Source organism: Aegilops tauschii, chromosome 3 (genome assembly GCF_002575655.3).
Source record: "Aegilops tauschii subsp. strangulata cultivar AL8/78 chromosome 3, Aet v6.0, whole genome shotgun sequence".
Taxonomy (NCBI): Eukaryota; Viridiplantae; Streptophyta; class Magnoliopsida; order Poales; family Poaceae; genus Aegilops; species Aegilops tauschii.
In genome coordinates, this window is record NC_053037.3 from 548,449,254 (window position 1) to 548,463,806 (window position 14,553).

Consider the following 14,553-nt stretch of genomic DNA (forward strand, 5'->3'; position numbering starts at 1 on the left):
GAAGGTATGGGTGAAGCAGAGACTATTCTTCCCCTCTCGCTGAAGCATATCCCTCGAGGGCATCCGGCAGTTCGAGGAGTGCTCGGGCTACTGGACATGGGGAAGACATGTCAGCGGAGGACTGCGGAGGGAGCGAGCTTCATTTTCCGGGGCTCATGGCCAGCCGGAGATGGGGAACGGGCGCCGACGGTCATTTTAGTCTTGATTTAGAGTCCGGTCTAGTTGAAATACATCTAAATATATTGAATTTGCTCTGATTATATGAAAAGCATCCAGTTTTATGTAAAACTCATGCAAGTGTGAATGAATATTGTTCGGTTTGTTTGAGTTTGAATCAAATTTGTTCATTTTCATTTAATTTCATTTTAAATGTAACCGGACATATGCGGCTAGCTTTGGATGGCTGGCTCCCGCGTCTGGGTATGCGGATTGGTCCCCCTGTCCGCGGACGGATACGGGAGGAAATTTGTGGGTCAGTGTTGGACATGCTAATTAAGACGAGTTTTTGCCAGGACATTTGTATGCAGGTCGACCGAGCACTCAAACTGGAGGGGAACAGGGAAAACTTGCCAATTTGTGTGTGCATTTGTGCAGCTCACGACGCTAATTCGTAGTGCAAGAGGTGGCAACGACTAAGGGCATCTTCAATGCCGCGACCATCAAATCGTCCACATATGTTCAGACCGCACGGTCTGAATATGTTGTGCCATCCGATGCGGGTCTGTATCGGTCCGCCGAGCAGTCCGGACACACTTTTTCCTGCAAAGTGTAAGCAAATTTAGGGGGCTTTGCGGGAGTCCGGACAGCAGCCACGTAGGAATCCAACACCCCTGGCCACTAAATCCTCCCTTCCCTTGCTTTGCATCCGCACCCTCCTCCTCCGACGTCGCCGTTGTACCTCTCCAGCCAGCACATAGGTATTGCCGGACCTCTGCAACCAGCACCGATGTGCCTGCTCGCCTTTTTACTATGACGTCATCCACCGAGACCCGTCCATAGGCAGGTACACTCGGCCCCCTGTTGACGTCGTCCATGACGGACACCACGCCTGGTAGGTGTTCAATCAAATGCCATTGAACTTACTTTTGAATGCCATGTCATTGCCTAGAGTATGAAGGATGGTGGGGTACTCGACCATGGAGGATGAGTTGTTGTGTGATGCGTGGTCGGCCATATCCGCGGATTTTGTAGGAAGGAGCAGAGGGGGCCTCTTTTGGCAGCGCGTACATGACTCGTTTCACGCATGAAAGCACATTGCACCCTACGACATGCAGATCATCCAGCAACACAATGCGATGGTTATCGTACCGATGGTATGCCATCTAGACCACCGTCACCAAGTTTTGTGGCGCGGTTGATATGTTGGAGCCTGGAGGCAAGGTGACCATTGCGCATGGCAGCCGAGGAGATCGCAAGTTTTGATTCTTCTTACTCAACTTGTTGATTGATTCAGTCATTCCTTCAATGTTGGTCTACACATTGTGTAGCCCGTACGCGCTATCGTGATGTGTCACGGGATAGAGGGATGACCATTTACGCATATACATTGTTGGATGAAGCTGAAGACACAATATTGTGGAACGACATGATCCGTTCGTGAAAAACTTGTTGAACATCCGGCTAATCTCTTTGAATTTAAACTATTGTTGTATTAGGGCATCTCCAACGGCGACCCACAAATTTCCTCCATCACCCGTCCGTGGACAGAGATGCGGGAAGCCGCCATCCAACACTGGCCGCATACATTTCAAACACTTTGGCAACGAACCGGACAAAATTCGTGTAAACACGGCATTTTTCATACAGACCGGACGACATTCATGCAAACACGTTGGATTTTCATTAGATTTTGACATTTAGAACAAGAAAAACTGTTCCGACCTGACCCTAAACCTATCCTACGGGGCATTTGACGTCCAAGCCCTTGTTGTCCTCTATCCACCGTCTCCATGAGCACCGGCGATAAGACTAATGAAGTGAAGGTACGATCTCTTGCGAGGAAGAGTATAACACGGGAGACGGACAGTCCCACATGGGACACAAGGCCCTGCATCCTCCCGTGGCCTACTCATCCTCGGAGGATTTTGCGCCTTGTCCTTCGCCGCTGGACATGAGGTCCACGATAAAAATGGTGGCGCCCGCGCTATCGTCGTCCCACCAGGCCTCCTGATAGTTCGTCCGTGGCGCATAGGAGGCGCAGCTGGCGTTGTTCTCGTCAGCGATCGCCTGTAGCCGCGCCTCCGCGGTGGCCGTTTGCTGGTGAGCGGCGGCTTGTGCACAGACGGCCTCGTAGATCGCACGCTACTCTGCGACGAACTAGGGTTTCACCACGGCCATGGCCGCCATGACCTCCTCGCTCGTGCACTCGTCATCGATATGGCCTTCCACCAACCGAGCTACTCGAGGAGGACATGTTGTACCGTTCTTCCTCCCGCGCTTGCTGGAACACTGACATAGGCGCCGACGCAGGCTGCTCCTCTGCCATGGCAGAGTTGTAGTGTGCCGGCGCTTGCTCGATGGTGAAGTCGACATGCACGGTCACGAGCTCCGGTGTGGTGTCTGTTGGGGAACATTGCATGGAAAACAAAAAAAACTACGCACACGCAAGATCTATCCATGGAGATGCATAGCTACGAGAGGAGAGAGTGTGTCTACGTACCCTCATAGACCGTTTAGCGGAAGGGTTTATCAAATCAGATGATGTAGTCGTACACCTTCACGATCCCTCCGATCAAGTACCGAACGCAAGACACCTCCGCGTTCAACACACGTTCAACTCGATGACGTCCTCACCTTCTCGATCCAGCAAGAGAGGCGAAGTAGTAGATGAGTTCTGGCAGCACGACGGCGTGATGACGGTGGTGGTAAAATTATCTGCAGGGCTTTGCTAAGCACAACGGACATGGACGGAGGAGGAACTAGAACTAGAGGGAGACGGGGCGCCGCAGATGGCTTGGCGATTGTAGTGTGTGTTGCCCCTCTCCCTCCTCTCATATATATAGGTGGAGGAGGAGGGGAGGCAGCCTAGGGCGCCCCCAAGAGGGCCAGCGGCCCCCTTGGGCTCCTGCCCTGGCTGCGCCCCCCTTCCTTATTTTCTCTCGGGGGAAGGAAAGGGGAGGAGAGGTAAGACAAGGGGAGGCCGATGACCCTCCTTCCTTATCTCCCCAAGGCGGCGGCCAGAGGTGGTGTGCGCCAGCCCCAAATGGCCCATTAACCTCCCCGGGCCTCCAGGAACCCCTTCCGGTGATGCGATAAATACTCGGTGCATTCTGAAACCTTTCCGGTGACCAAATTGTGTCGTCCTATATATCAATCTTTACCTCCGGACCATCCCGAAGCTCCTCATCATGTCCATGATCTCATCCGGGACTCCGAACAACATTCGGTTGATCAAACTATTCCCTAGAGGCAATAATAAAATGGTTATTAATATATTTCCTTATTCATGATAAAGGTTTATTATTCATTCTAGAATTGTATTGACCGGAAACTTAAATACATGTGTGGATACATAAACAAATACCGTGTCCCTAGTGAGCCTCTACTAGACTAGCTCGTTGATCAAAAAATGGTTAAGGTTTCCTAACCTAGACATGAGTTGTCATTTGATAACGGGATCACATCATTAGGAGAATGATGTGATGGACAAGACTCATCCGTTAGCATACAACATGATCGTTCAGTTTATTGCTACTGCTTTCTTAATGTCAAACACATGTTTCTTCGACCATGAGATTATGCAACTCCCGGATACCGGAGGAATACCTTGTGTGCTATAAAACGTCACAATGTAACCGGGTGATCATAAAGATGCTCTACAGGTATCTTCTAAGGTGTCTGTTGAGTTGGCGTGAATCGAGAATGAGATTTGTCACTCCGTATGACAGAGAGGTATCTCTGGGCCCTCTCGGTAATACACATCACAAGAAGCTTGCAAGAAAAGTAACTAAGAAGTTAGTTGCAAGATGATGTATTACAAAATGAGTAAAGAGACTTGCCGGTAACGAGATTGAACTAGGTATGAAGATACCGACGATCGAATCTCGGGCAAGTAACATACCGATGGACAAAGGGAATTACGTATGTTGTAATAAAGTTTGATCGATAAAGATATTTGTAGAATCTGTAGGAGCCAATATGGGCATCCAGGTTCCGCTATTGGTTATTGACCAGAGAGGTGTCTTGGTCATGTCTACATAGTTCTCGAACCCGTAGGGTCCGCACGCTTTACGTTCGTTGACGATATAGAGTTATATGAGTTATGAGATTCGGTGACCGAATGTTGTTCGGAGTCCCGGATGAGATCACGGACATGAAGAGGAGGCTCGAAATGGTCAAGAGGTAAAGATTGATATATAGGACGATGGTATTCGGACACCGGAAGTGTTTCGGAGTGTACCGGGTAGTCATCGAAATACCGGAGGGGGTACCGGACACCCCCGGGAGGGTAATGGGCCAATTAGGCCATTAGAGGGGAGCACACCAGCCCACAAGGGGCTGGCACACCCCCTATGTCAGCCGCCCAAGTGGGGGAAAGGAAAGGGGGGATTCTGCCTCCCCATTCGTTCCCTCTTCCCCCTCCGACTAATATGGTAAGGGGGGGGCACTTGGGAAGGACCCCAAGTAGGATTCGGCCTACTTGGGGGAGCCTCCTGGCTGCTCCCTCCTCCCCCACCAATATATATGTGGGAGGGGCGCCTAGCACAACCATGACAATTGTTTAGCCATGTGTGGCGCCCCCCTCCACCGTTTACACCCTCGGTTATATTTTCGTAGTGCTTAGGCGAAGCCCTGCGGAGATAGCATCACCATCACCGTCACCACGCCATCGTGCTATCGAAACCCTGAAGGAAATATGACCTAGAGGCAATAATAAAGTTGTTATTTTATATTTCCTTATTCATGATAAAGTTTTATTATTCATGCTATAATTGTATTGATTGGAAACCTAAATACATGTATGAATATATAAACAAATACCGTGTCCCTAGTAAGCCTCTACTAGACGAGCTCGTCGATCAAACGATGATTAAGGTTTCCTATCCATAGACATGTTAGTTGCACTATGATGTATTACGAAACGAGTAAAGAGACTTGCCGGTAACGAGATTGAACTAGGTATAGAGATACCGACGATCGAATCTCGGGCAAGTAACATACCGACAGACAAAGGGAATTGCGTATGTTGTCATAAAGGTTCAACCGATAAAAGATCTTCGTGGAATATGTAGGAATCAATATGGGCATCCAGGTCCCGCTATTGATTATTGACCGGAGAGGTGTCTCGGTCATGACTACATAATTCCCGAACCCGCAGGGTCGCACGCTTAACGTTCGTTGATGCTAGACTAGTATTGGGATAATTCGATGAGTGGTACCCAAATGTTGTTCGGAGCCCCGGATGAGATCCTGGAATTCACGAGGAGTCTCGGAATGGTCAAGAGGTAAAGATTTATATATGGGAAGTCATATTTTGGGTTTCGGAAAAAGGTGCAGTTTTTTTCGGTATTGTACCGGGAAGCTTCCAGAAGGTTCCGGAGGATTCTGGAGGGGTCCGGAAGTCCACAAGTGGGTCCACCACGACCCAAGGGCTACCATGGGCTGCAGGGAGGCGCCCTGGCCTTATTGGGCTAGGCGCACCAAGTCCACAAAAGCCCATATGGCTAGGGAAGGCAAAAAAGGAAGGAGTCCTAGTAGGAATAGGATTGGACTTGGAGTCCAAGCCCTCTCCTCCTTAGCTGCTCCCTAGGGCTTGGAGGGGCTGTTTCCTACACCTCTCCACCTATATATAGACGGGAGGGGCGCCCCAAGAGGACACACCAAGCCCTTGGCGCCCATCTCTCTCCCGTTACTCCGTAGTTCCACCACCTCTTCCCGGCAACGCTTAGCGAAGCACTGCCGGTGCTCCACCACCACGCCGTCGTGTTGGTTGTGATACCATCTACTTCTCCTCTCCCGCTTGCTGGATCAAGAAGGAGGAGACGTCATCGAGCCGCACATGTGCTAAACTCAGAGGTGCCGTCCGTTCGGCACTAGATCGGTTGGATCGTGATCGGATCACGAAGAGTACGACTACATCAACCGCATGATAAACGCTTCCGCTTAGTGATCTACAAGGGTATGTATATGCTCTCCCCTTCTCGTAGCCATGCATCTCCATGGATAGATCTTGCGTGTGCGTAGATTTTTTCCATGTAACGTTCCCCAACATTGGTCACCAATTCACATAACTCATATAACACTATATCGTCAACGAACGTTAAGCGTGCGGACCCTATGGGTTCGAGAATGATGTAGACATGACCGAGACGACTCTCCGGTTAATAGCGAATAGCGGGACCTGGATGCCCATATTGGTTCCTACATATTCTACGAAGATCTTTATCGGTCGTACCTTTATGACAACATACGTAGTTCCCTTTGTCTGTCGGTATGTTATTTGCCCGAGATTCGATCATCGGTATCTTCATACCTAGTTCAATCTCATTACCGACAAGTCACTTTGCTCGTTCCGTAACTAGCTCCTTAGTCACTTTGCTTGCAAGCTTCTTGTGATGTTGTATTACCGAGAGGGCCCAGAGATACCTCTCCATCATACAGAGTGACAAATCCCTATCTCGATTCACGCCAACTCAACAGACACCTTCGGAGATACCTGTAGAGCATCTTTATGATCACCCAGTTACGTTGTGACGTTTGATAACACACAAGGTATTCCTCCGGTATCCAGGAGTTGCATGATCTCATGGTAGAAGGAATATGTATTTGACATTAAGAAATAAGTAGCAATAAACCGAATGATCATATGCTAAGCTAAAGGATGGGTCTTGTCCATCACATGATTCTCCTAATGATGTGATCCCGTCATCAAGTGACAACTCATGTATATGGTTAGGAAACCTTAACCATCTTTGATCAACGAGCTAGTCTAGTAGAGGCTTACTAGGGACATGGTATTTGTTTATGTATCCACACATGTATTTAAGTTTACGGTCAATACAATTCTTGCATGAATAATAAACATTTATCATGAATAAGGAAATATGATAATAACAACTTTATTATTTCCTCTAGGGCATATTTCCATCAGCTCCCACTTGCACTAGATTCAATAATCTAGATTACATAGTAATGAATCTAACACCCATGGAGTCTTGGTGTTGATCATGTTTTGCCCGCGGAAGAGGTTTAGTCAACGGGTCTGTCACATTCAGATCCGTATGTACTTTTCTAAGTTCTATGTCTCCATCATCCTTGACATACTCACGAATGGAGTTAAAGCGCCACTTGATGTGTTTGGTTCTCTTGTGAAACCTGGGCTCCTTGGCTATGGCAATTGCTACAGTGTTGTAACAAAAGATTGTCATTGGACCTGATGCACTGGGTATTACACCCAGATCGGATATGAACTCCTTCATCCAGACTCCTTCATGTGCTGCTTCCGAAGCAACTATGTACTCCGCTTCACACGTAGATCCCACCACGACGCTCAGCTTGGAACTGCACCAACTGACAGCTCCACCATTCAATATGAATTCGTATCCAGTTTGTGACTTAGAGTCATCCGGATCTTTGTCGAAGCTAGCAACGACGTAACCTTTTACGACGAGCTCTTCATCACCTCCATAAATGAGAAACAAATCCTTGGTCCTTTTCAGGTACTTTAGGATATTCTTGACCGTTGTCTAGTGAACCACTCCTGGATTACTTGTTGGGAAACGTTGCATGGAAAAAAATTCTACGCACACGCAAGATCTATCCATGGAGATGCATAGAAACGAGAGGGGAGAGTGTGTCTACATACCCTCATAGACCGTAAGCGGAAGCGTTTAGTAACGCGGTTGATGTAGTCGAACTTCTTCGCGCTCCAACCGATCAAGTACTGAACATACGACACCTCCGCGTTCAGCACACGTTCAGCTCGGTGACATCCAAGCCTTCTTGATCCGACAAGATAGCGAGGTAGTGCATGAGTTCCGGCAGCACGATGACATGGTGATGGTGACGGTGATGCTATCTCCGCAGGGCTTCGCCTAAACACTACGAAAATATGACCGAGGGTGTAAACGGTGGAGGGGGGCGCTGCACACGGCTAAACAATTGTCGTGGTTGTGCTAGGCGCCCCCTCCCACATATATATATAGGTGGGGGAGGAGGGAACAGCCAGGAGGCGCCCCCAAGTAGGCCGAATCCTACTTGGGGTCCTTCCCAAGTGGCGCCCCCTTACCATATTTGTCGAAGGGGGGAAGGAAAGGGGGAAGAGGGAAGGAAGGGGGAGGCCGAAGCCCCCCTTTCCTTTCCCCCACTTGGGCAGCTGCCATAGGGGGTGCGCCAGCCCCTTGTGGGATCGTGTGCTCCCCTCTAACAGCCCAATTGTCCCATTACCCTCCCGGGGGTATCCGGTTCCCCCTTCGGTATTCTGATGACTACACGGTAAACTCCGAAACACTCCCGGTGTCCAAATACCTTCCTTCTATATATCAATCTTTACCTCTCGACCATCTTGAGACTCCTCGTCATGTCCGTGATCTCATCCGGGACTCTGAACAACATTCGGTCACCAAATCATATAACATTATATCGTCAATGAATGTTAAGCGTGCGGACCCTACGGGTTCGAGAACTATGTAGACATGACCGAGACACCTCTCCGGTCAATAACCAATAGCGGAACCTGGCTGCCCATATTGGCTCCTACATATTCTACGAAGATCTTTATCGGTCGAAACTTATGACAACATACGTAGTTCTCTTTTTCCATCGATATGTTACTTGCCCGAGATTCGATCGTCGGTATCATCATACCTAGTTCAATCTCGTTACCGGCAAGTCTCTTTACTTGTTTCGTAATATATCATATTGCAACTAACTCCTTAGTTACTTTGCTTGGAAGCTTCTTGTGATGTGTATTACCGAGAGGGCCCAGAGAAACCTCTTCGTCATACGGAGTGACAAATCCCAATCTCGATTCACACCAACTCAACAGACACCTTCGGATATACCTGTAGAGCATCTTTGTGATCACCCAGTTACATTCAGACGTTTGATAGCACACAAGGTATTCCTCCGGTTTCCGGGAGTTGCATGATCTCAGGGTCGAAGGAATATGTATTTGACATTAAGAAAGCAGTAGCAATAAACTGAACAATCAATATGCTAAGCTAATTGGTGGGTCTTGTCCATCACATCATTCTCCTAATGATGTGATACCGTTATCAAATGACAACACATGTCTATGGTCAGGAAACCTTAACCATCTTTGATCAACGAGCTAGTCTAGTAGAGGCTTACTAGGGACACGGTATTTGTTTATGTATTCACACATGTATTTAAGTTTCCGATCAATACAATTCTAGCATGAATAATAAACCTTTATCATGAATAAGGAAATATAAGATAACAACTTTATTATTGCCTCTAGGGCATATTTCCTTCAGTCTCCCACTTGCACTAGAGTCAATAATCTAGTTCACATCACCATGTGATTAACACCCATAGTTCACATCGCCATGTGACTAACACCCAAAGAGTTACAAGATTCAATAATCTAGTTCACATCGCCATGTGATTAACAACCAAAGAGTACTAAGGTGTGATCATGTTTTTGTTGGGGAACGTAGTATTTTCAAAAAAATTCCTACGATCACGCAAGATCTATCTAGGAGAAGCATAACAACGAGCGGGGAGAGTGTGTCCAGGTACCCTCGTAGACCGAAAGCGGAAGCGTTTAGTAACGCAGTTGATGTAGTCGAACGTCTTCGCGATCCAACCGATCCAAGTACCGAACGCACGGCACCTCCGCGATCTGCACACGTTCAGCTCGGTGACGTCCCTTGAACTCTTGATCCAGTTAAGGCTGAGGGAGAGTTTCGTCAGCATGACGGCGTGGTGACGGTGATGATGAAGTTACTGGTGCAGGGCTTCACCTAAGCACTACGACGATAAGACCGAGGTGTTGAACTGTGGAGGGGGGCACCGCACACGGCTAAGAGATTGTCTGTTGTGTCTTTGGGTTGCCCCTACCCCCGTATATAAAGGAGGGGAGGAGGAGGCCAGCCAATAAGGGGCGCGCTAGGGAGAGGGGAGTCCTACTAGGACCCCAGCCCTAGTAGGATTCGGCCCCACCCTTTTTTCCTTCTACCGGAGGGGGAAAGGGGGAAGGAGAGGGAGTAGGAGAAGGAAAGGGGGTGGAGCCCCCTTCCTAAGTCCAATTCATACTCCTCCCTTGTGGGGGCGCACCAGCCCCTAGTGGGCTGGTTAGCCTCCCTCCTATCGCCCATAAGGCCCATATCTTTCCCCGGGGGGTTCCGGTAACCTCCCGGTACTCCGAAAAAATGCCCGAATCACTCGGAACCATTCCGATGTCCAAATGCAACCTTCCAATATATGAATCTTTACCTCTTGACCATTTCGAGACTCCTCATCATGTCCGTGAACTCATCCGGGACTCCGAACAAACTTCAGGACATCAAATCACATAACTCATAATACAAATCGTCATCGAACGTTAAGCGTGCGGACCCACGGGTTCGAGAACTATGTAGACATGACCGAGACACATCTCCGGTCAATAACCAATAGCGGAACCTGGATGCTCATATTGGCTCCAACATATTCTACAAAGATCTTTATCGGTCAAATCGCATAACAACATACGTTGTTCCCTTTGTCATCGGTATGTTACTTGCCCGAGATTCGATCGTCGATATCATTATACCTAGTTAAATCTCATTACCAGCAAGTCTCTTTACTCATTCCGTAATGCATCATCCCGCAACTAACTCATTAGTCACATTGCTTGCGAGGCTTATAGTGATGATCATTACCGAGAGGGCCCAGATATACCTCTCCGATACACGGAGTGACAAATCCTAATCTCGATCTATGCCAACTCAACAAACACCTTCGGAGACACCTGTAGAGCATCTTTATAATCAGCCAGTTACGTTGTGACGTTTGATAGCACACAAGGTGTTCCTCCGGGATTCGGGAGTTGCATAATCTCATAGTCAGAGGAACATGTATAAGTCATGAAGAAAGCAATAGCAATAAAACTAAATGATCATTATGCCAAGCTAACGGATGGGTCTTGTCCATCACATCATTCTCTAATGATGTGATCCCGTTTATCAAATGACAACACATGTCTATGGCTAGGAAACATAACCATCTTTGATTAACGAGCTAGTCAAGTAGAGGCATACTAGGGACACTCTGTTTTGTCTATGTATCCACACATGTATCAAGTTTCCGGTTAATACGATTCTAGCATGAATAATAAACATTTATCATGATATAAGGAAATATAAATAACAACTTTATTATTGCCTCTAGGGCATATTTCCTTCAGTCTCCCACTTGCACCAGAGTCAATAATCTGGTTCACATCGCCATGTGATTTTTAACACCAATAGTTCACATCACCATGTGATTAGTTCACATCGCCATGTGACTAATACCCAAAAGGTTTTACCAGAGTCAATAATCTTGTTCACATCGCTATGTGATTAACACCCAAAGAGTACTAAGGTGTGATCATGTTTTGCTTGTGAGAGAAGCTTAGTCAATGGGTCTGTCACATTCAGAGCCGTATGTATTTTGCAAATTTTCTATGTCTAAAATGCTCTCCATGGAGCTACTCTAGCTAATTGCTCCCACTTTCAATATGTATCCATATCGAGACTCAGAGTCATCCAGATCGGTGTCAAAGCTTGCATCGACGTAACCCTTTACGATGAACTCTTTATCACCTCCATAACCGAGAAATATTTCCTTAGTCCTCTAAGGATAATTTTGACCAATGTCCAGTGATCTACTCCTAGATCACTATTGTACTCCCTTGCCAAACTCAGGGCAGGGTATACAATAGGTCTGGTACATGATGTCTACTACGCAACCTTCTTCTTGTAGACGTTGTTGGGCCTCCAAGTGCAGAGGTTTGTAGGACAGTAGCAAATTTCCCTCAAGTGGATGACCTAAGGTTTATCAATCTGTGGGAGGCGTAGGATGAAGATGGTCCCCAACACACCCAATACAATGGTAAATTGTATAGGTGCACTAGTTCGGCGAAGAGATGGTGATACAAGTGCAATATGGATGGTAGATATAGGTTTTTGTAATCTGAAAATATAAAAAAAGCAAGGTAACAAGCGATAAAAGTGAGCGTAAACGGTATTGCAATGCTAGGAAACAAGGCCTAGGGTTCATACTTTCACTAGTGCAAGTTCTCTCAACAATAATAACATAATTGGATCATATAACTATCCCTCAACATGCAACAAAGAGTCACTCCAAAGTCACTAATAGCGGAGAACAAACGAAGAGATTATTGTAGGGTACGAAACCACTTCAAAGTTATTCTTTCTGATCGATCTATTCAAGAGTCCGTAGTAAAATAACATGAAGCTATTCTTTCTGTTCGATCTATCATAGAGTTCGTACTAGAATAACACCTTAAGACACAAATCAACCAAAACCCTAATGTCACCTAGATACGCCAATGTCACCTCGAGTATCCGTGGGTATGATTATACGATATGCATCACACAATCTCAGATTCATCTATTCAACCAACACATAGAACTTCAAAGAGTGCCCCAAAGTTTCTATCGGAGAGTCAATACGAAAACATGTGCCAACCCCTATGCATAAGTTCACAAGGTCACTGAACCCGCAAGTCACCACAGATAAGCACATGCAAGACATACATCAAGTGTTCTCAAATCCTTAAAGACTCAATCCGATAAGATAACTTCAAAGGGAAAACTCAATCCATTACAAGAGAGTAGAGGGGGAGAAACATCATAAGATCCAATTATAATAGCAAAGCTCGCGATACATCAAGATCGTGCCAAATCAAGAACACGAGAGAGAGATCAGGCACATAGGTACTAGTACATACCCTCAGCCCCGAGGGTGAACAACTCCCTTCTCGTCATGGAGAGCGCCGGGATGATGAAGATGGCCACCGGTAAGGGTTCCCCCCTTCCGGCAGGGTGCCATAATAGGGTCCCGATTTGTTTTTGGTGGCTACAGAGGCTTGCGGCGGCGAAGCTCCCGATCTATTTTGCTCTCCGATGTTTTTAGGGTATATCGATATATATAGGCGAAACAAGTCGGTCAGGGGAGCCACGAGGGGCCCACGAGGGTGGGGGCGCGCCCAGGGGGCCAGGCGCGCCTCCCTGCCTCGTGGCCACCTTGAAGCTTCCTTGACTTCTACTCCAAGTCTCCTGGATTGCTTCCGTTCCAAAAATAACTCTCCCGAAGGTTTCATTCCGTTTGGACTCCGTTTGATATTCCTTTTCTTCAAAACACTGAAATAGGCAAGAAAACAACAATATGGGCTGGTCCTCCGGTTAATAGGTTAGTCCCAAAAAATAACATAATAGTGTATAATAAAGCCCATTAAACATCCAAAACAGAATATAAAATAGCATGGAAAAACAAAAAATTATAGACACGTTGGAGACGTATCAAGCATCCCCAAGCTTAATTCCTGCTCGTCCTCGAGTAGGTAAATGATAAAAAATAGAATTTTTGATGTGGAATGCTACCTAACATAATCATCAATATAATCTTCTTTATTGTGGCATGAATGTTCAGATCCAAGAGATTCAAGATAAAAGTTTAATATTGACATGAAAATAATAATACTTCAAGCATACTAACAAAGCAATCATGTCTTCTCAAAATAACATGGCCAAAAAAAGTTATCCCTACAAAATCATATAGTTTGGCTATGCTCTATCTTCATCACACAAAGTATTTAATCATGCACAACCCCGATGACAAGCCAAGCAATTGTTTCATACTTTTGATGTTCTCAAACTTTTTCAATCTTCACGCAATACATGAGCGTGAGCCATGGACATAGCACTATATGTGGAATAGAATGGTGGTTGTGGAGAATACAAAAAAGGAGAAGATAGTCTCACATCAACTAGGCGTATCAACGGGCTATGGAGATGCCCATCAATAGATATCAATGTGAGTGACAAGGGATTGCCATGCAACGGATGCACTAGAGCTATAAGTGTATGAAAGCTCAACAAAAGAAACTAAGTGGGTGTGCATCCAACTCGCTTGCTCACGAAGACCTAGGGCATTTTGAGGAAGCCCATCATTGGAATATACAAGCCAAGTTCTATAATGTAAAATTCCCACTAGTATATGAAAGTGATAACATAGAAGACTCTCTATCATGAGGATCATGGTGCTACTTTGAAGCACAAGTGTGGCAAAAGGATACTAACATTGTCCCTTCTCTCTTTTTCTCTCATTTTTTTTATTTGGGCCTTTTCCCCTTTTTTTATGGCCTCTTTTTTTTCTCTTTTTTTTCCTTTTTTTCGTCCGGAGTCTCATCCCGACTTATGGGGGAATCATAGTTTCCATCATCCTCTCCTCACTTGGGACAATGCTCTAATAATGATGATCATCACACTTTTATTGACTTACAACTCAATACTTGGAACAAAATATGACTCTATGTGAATGCCTCCGGTGATGTACCGGGATATGCAATGAATCAAGAGTGACATGTATGAAAGAATTATG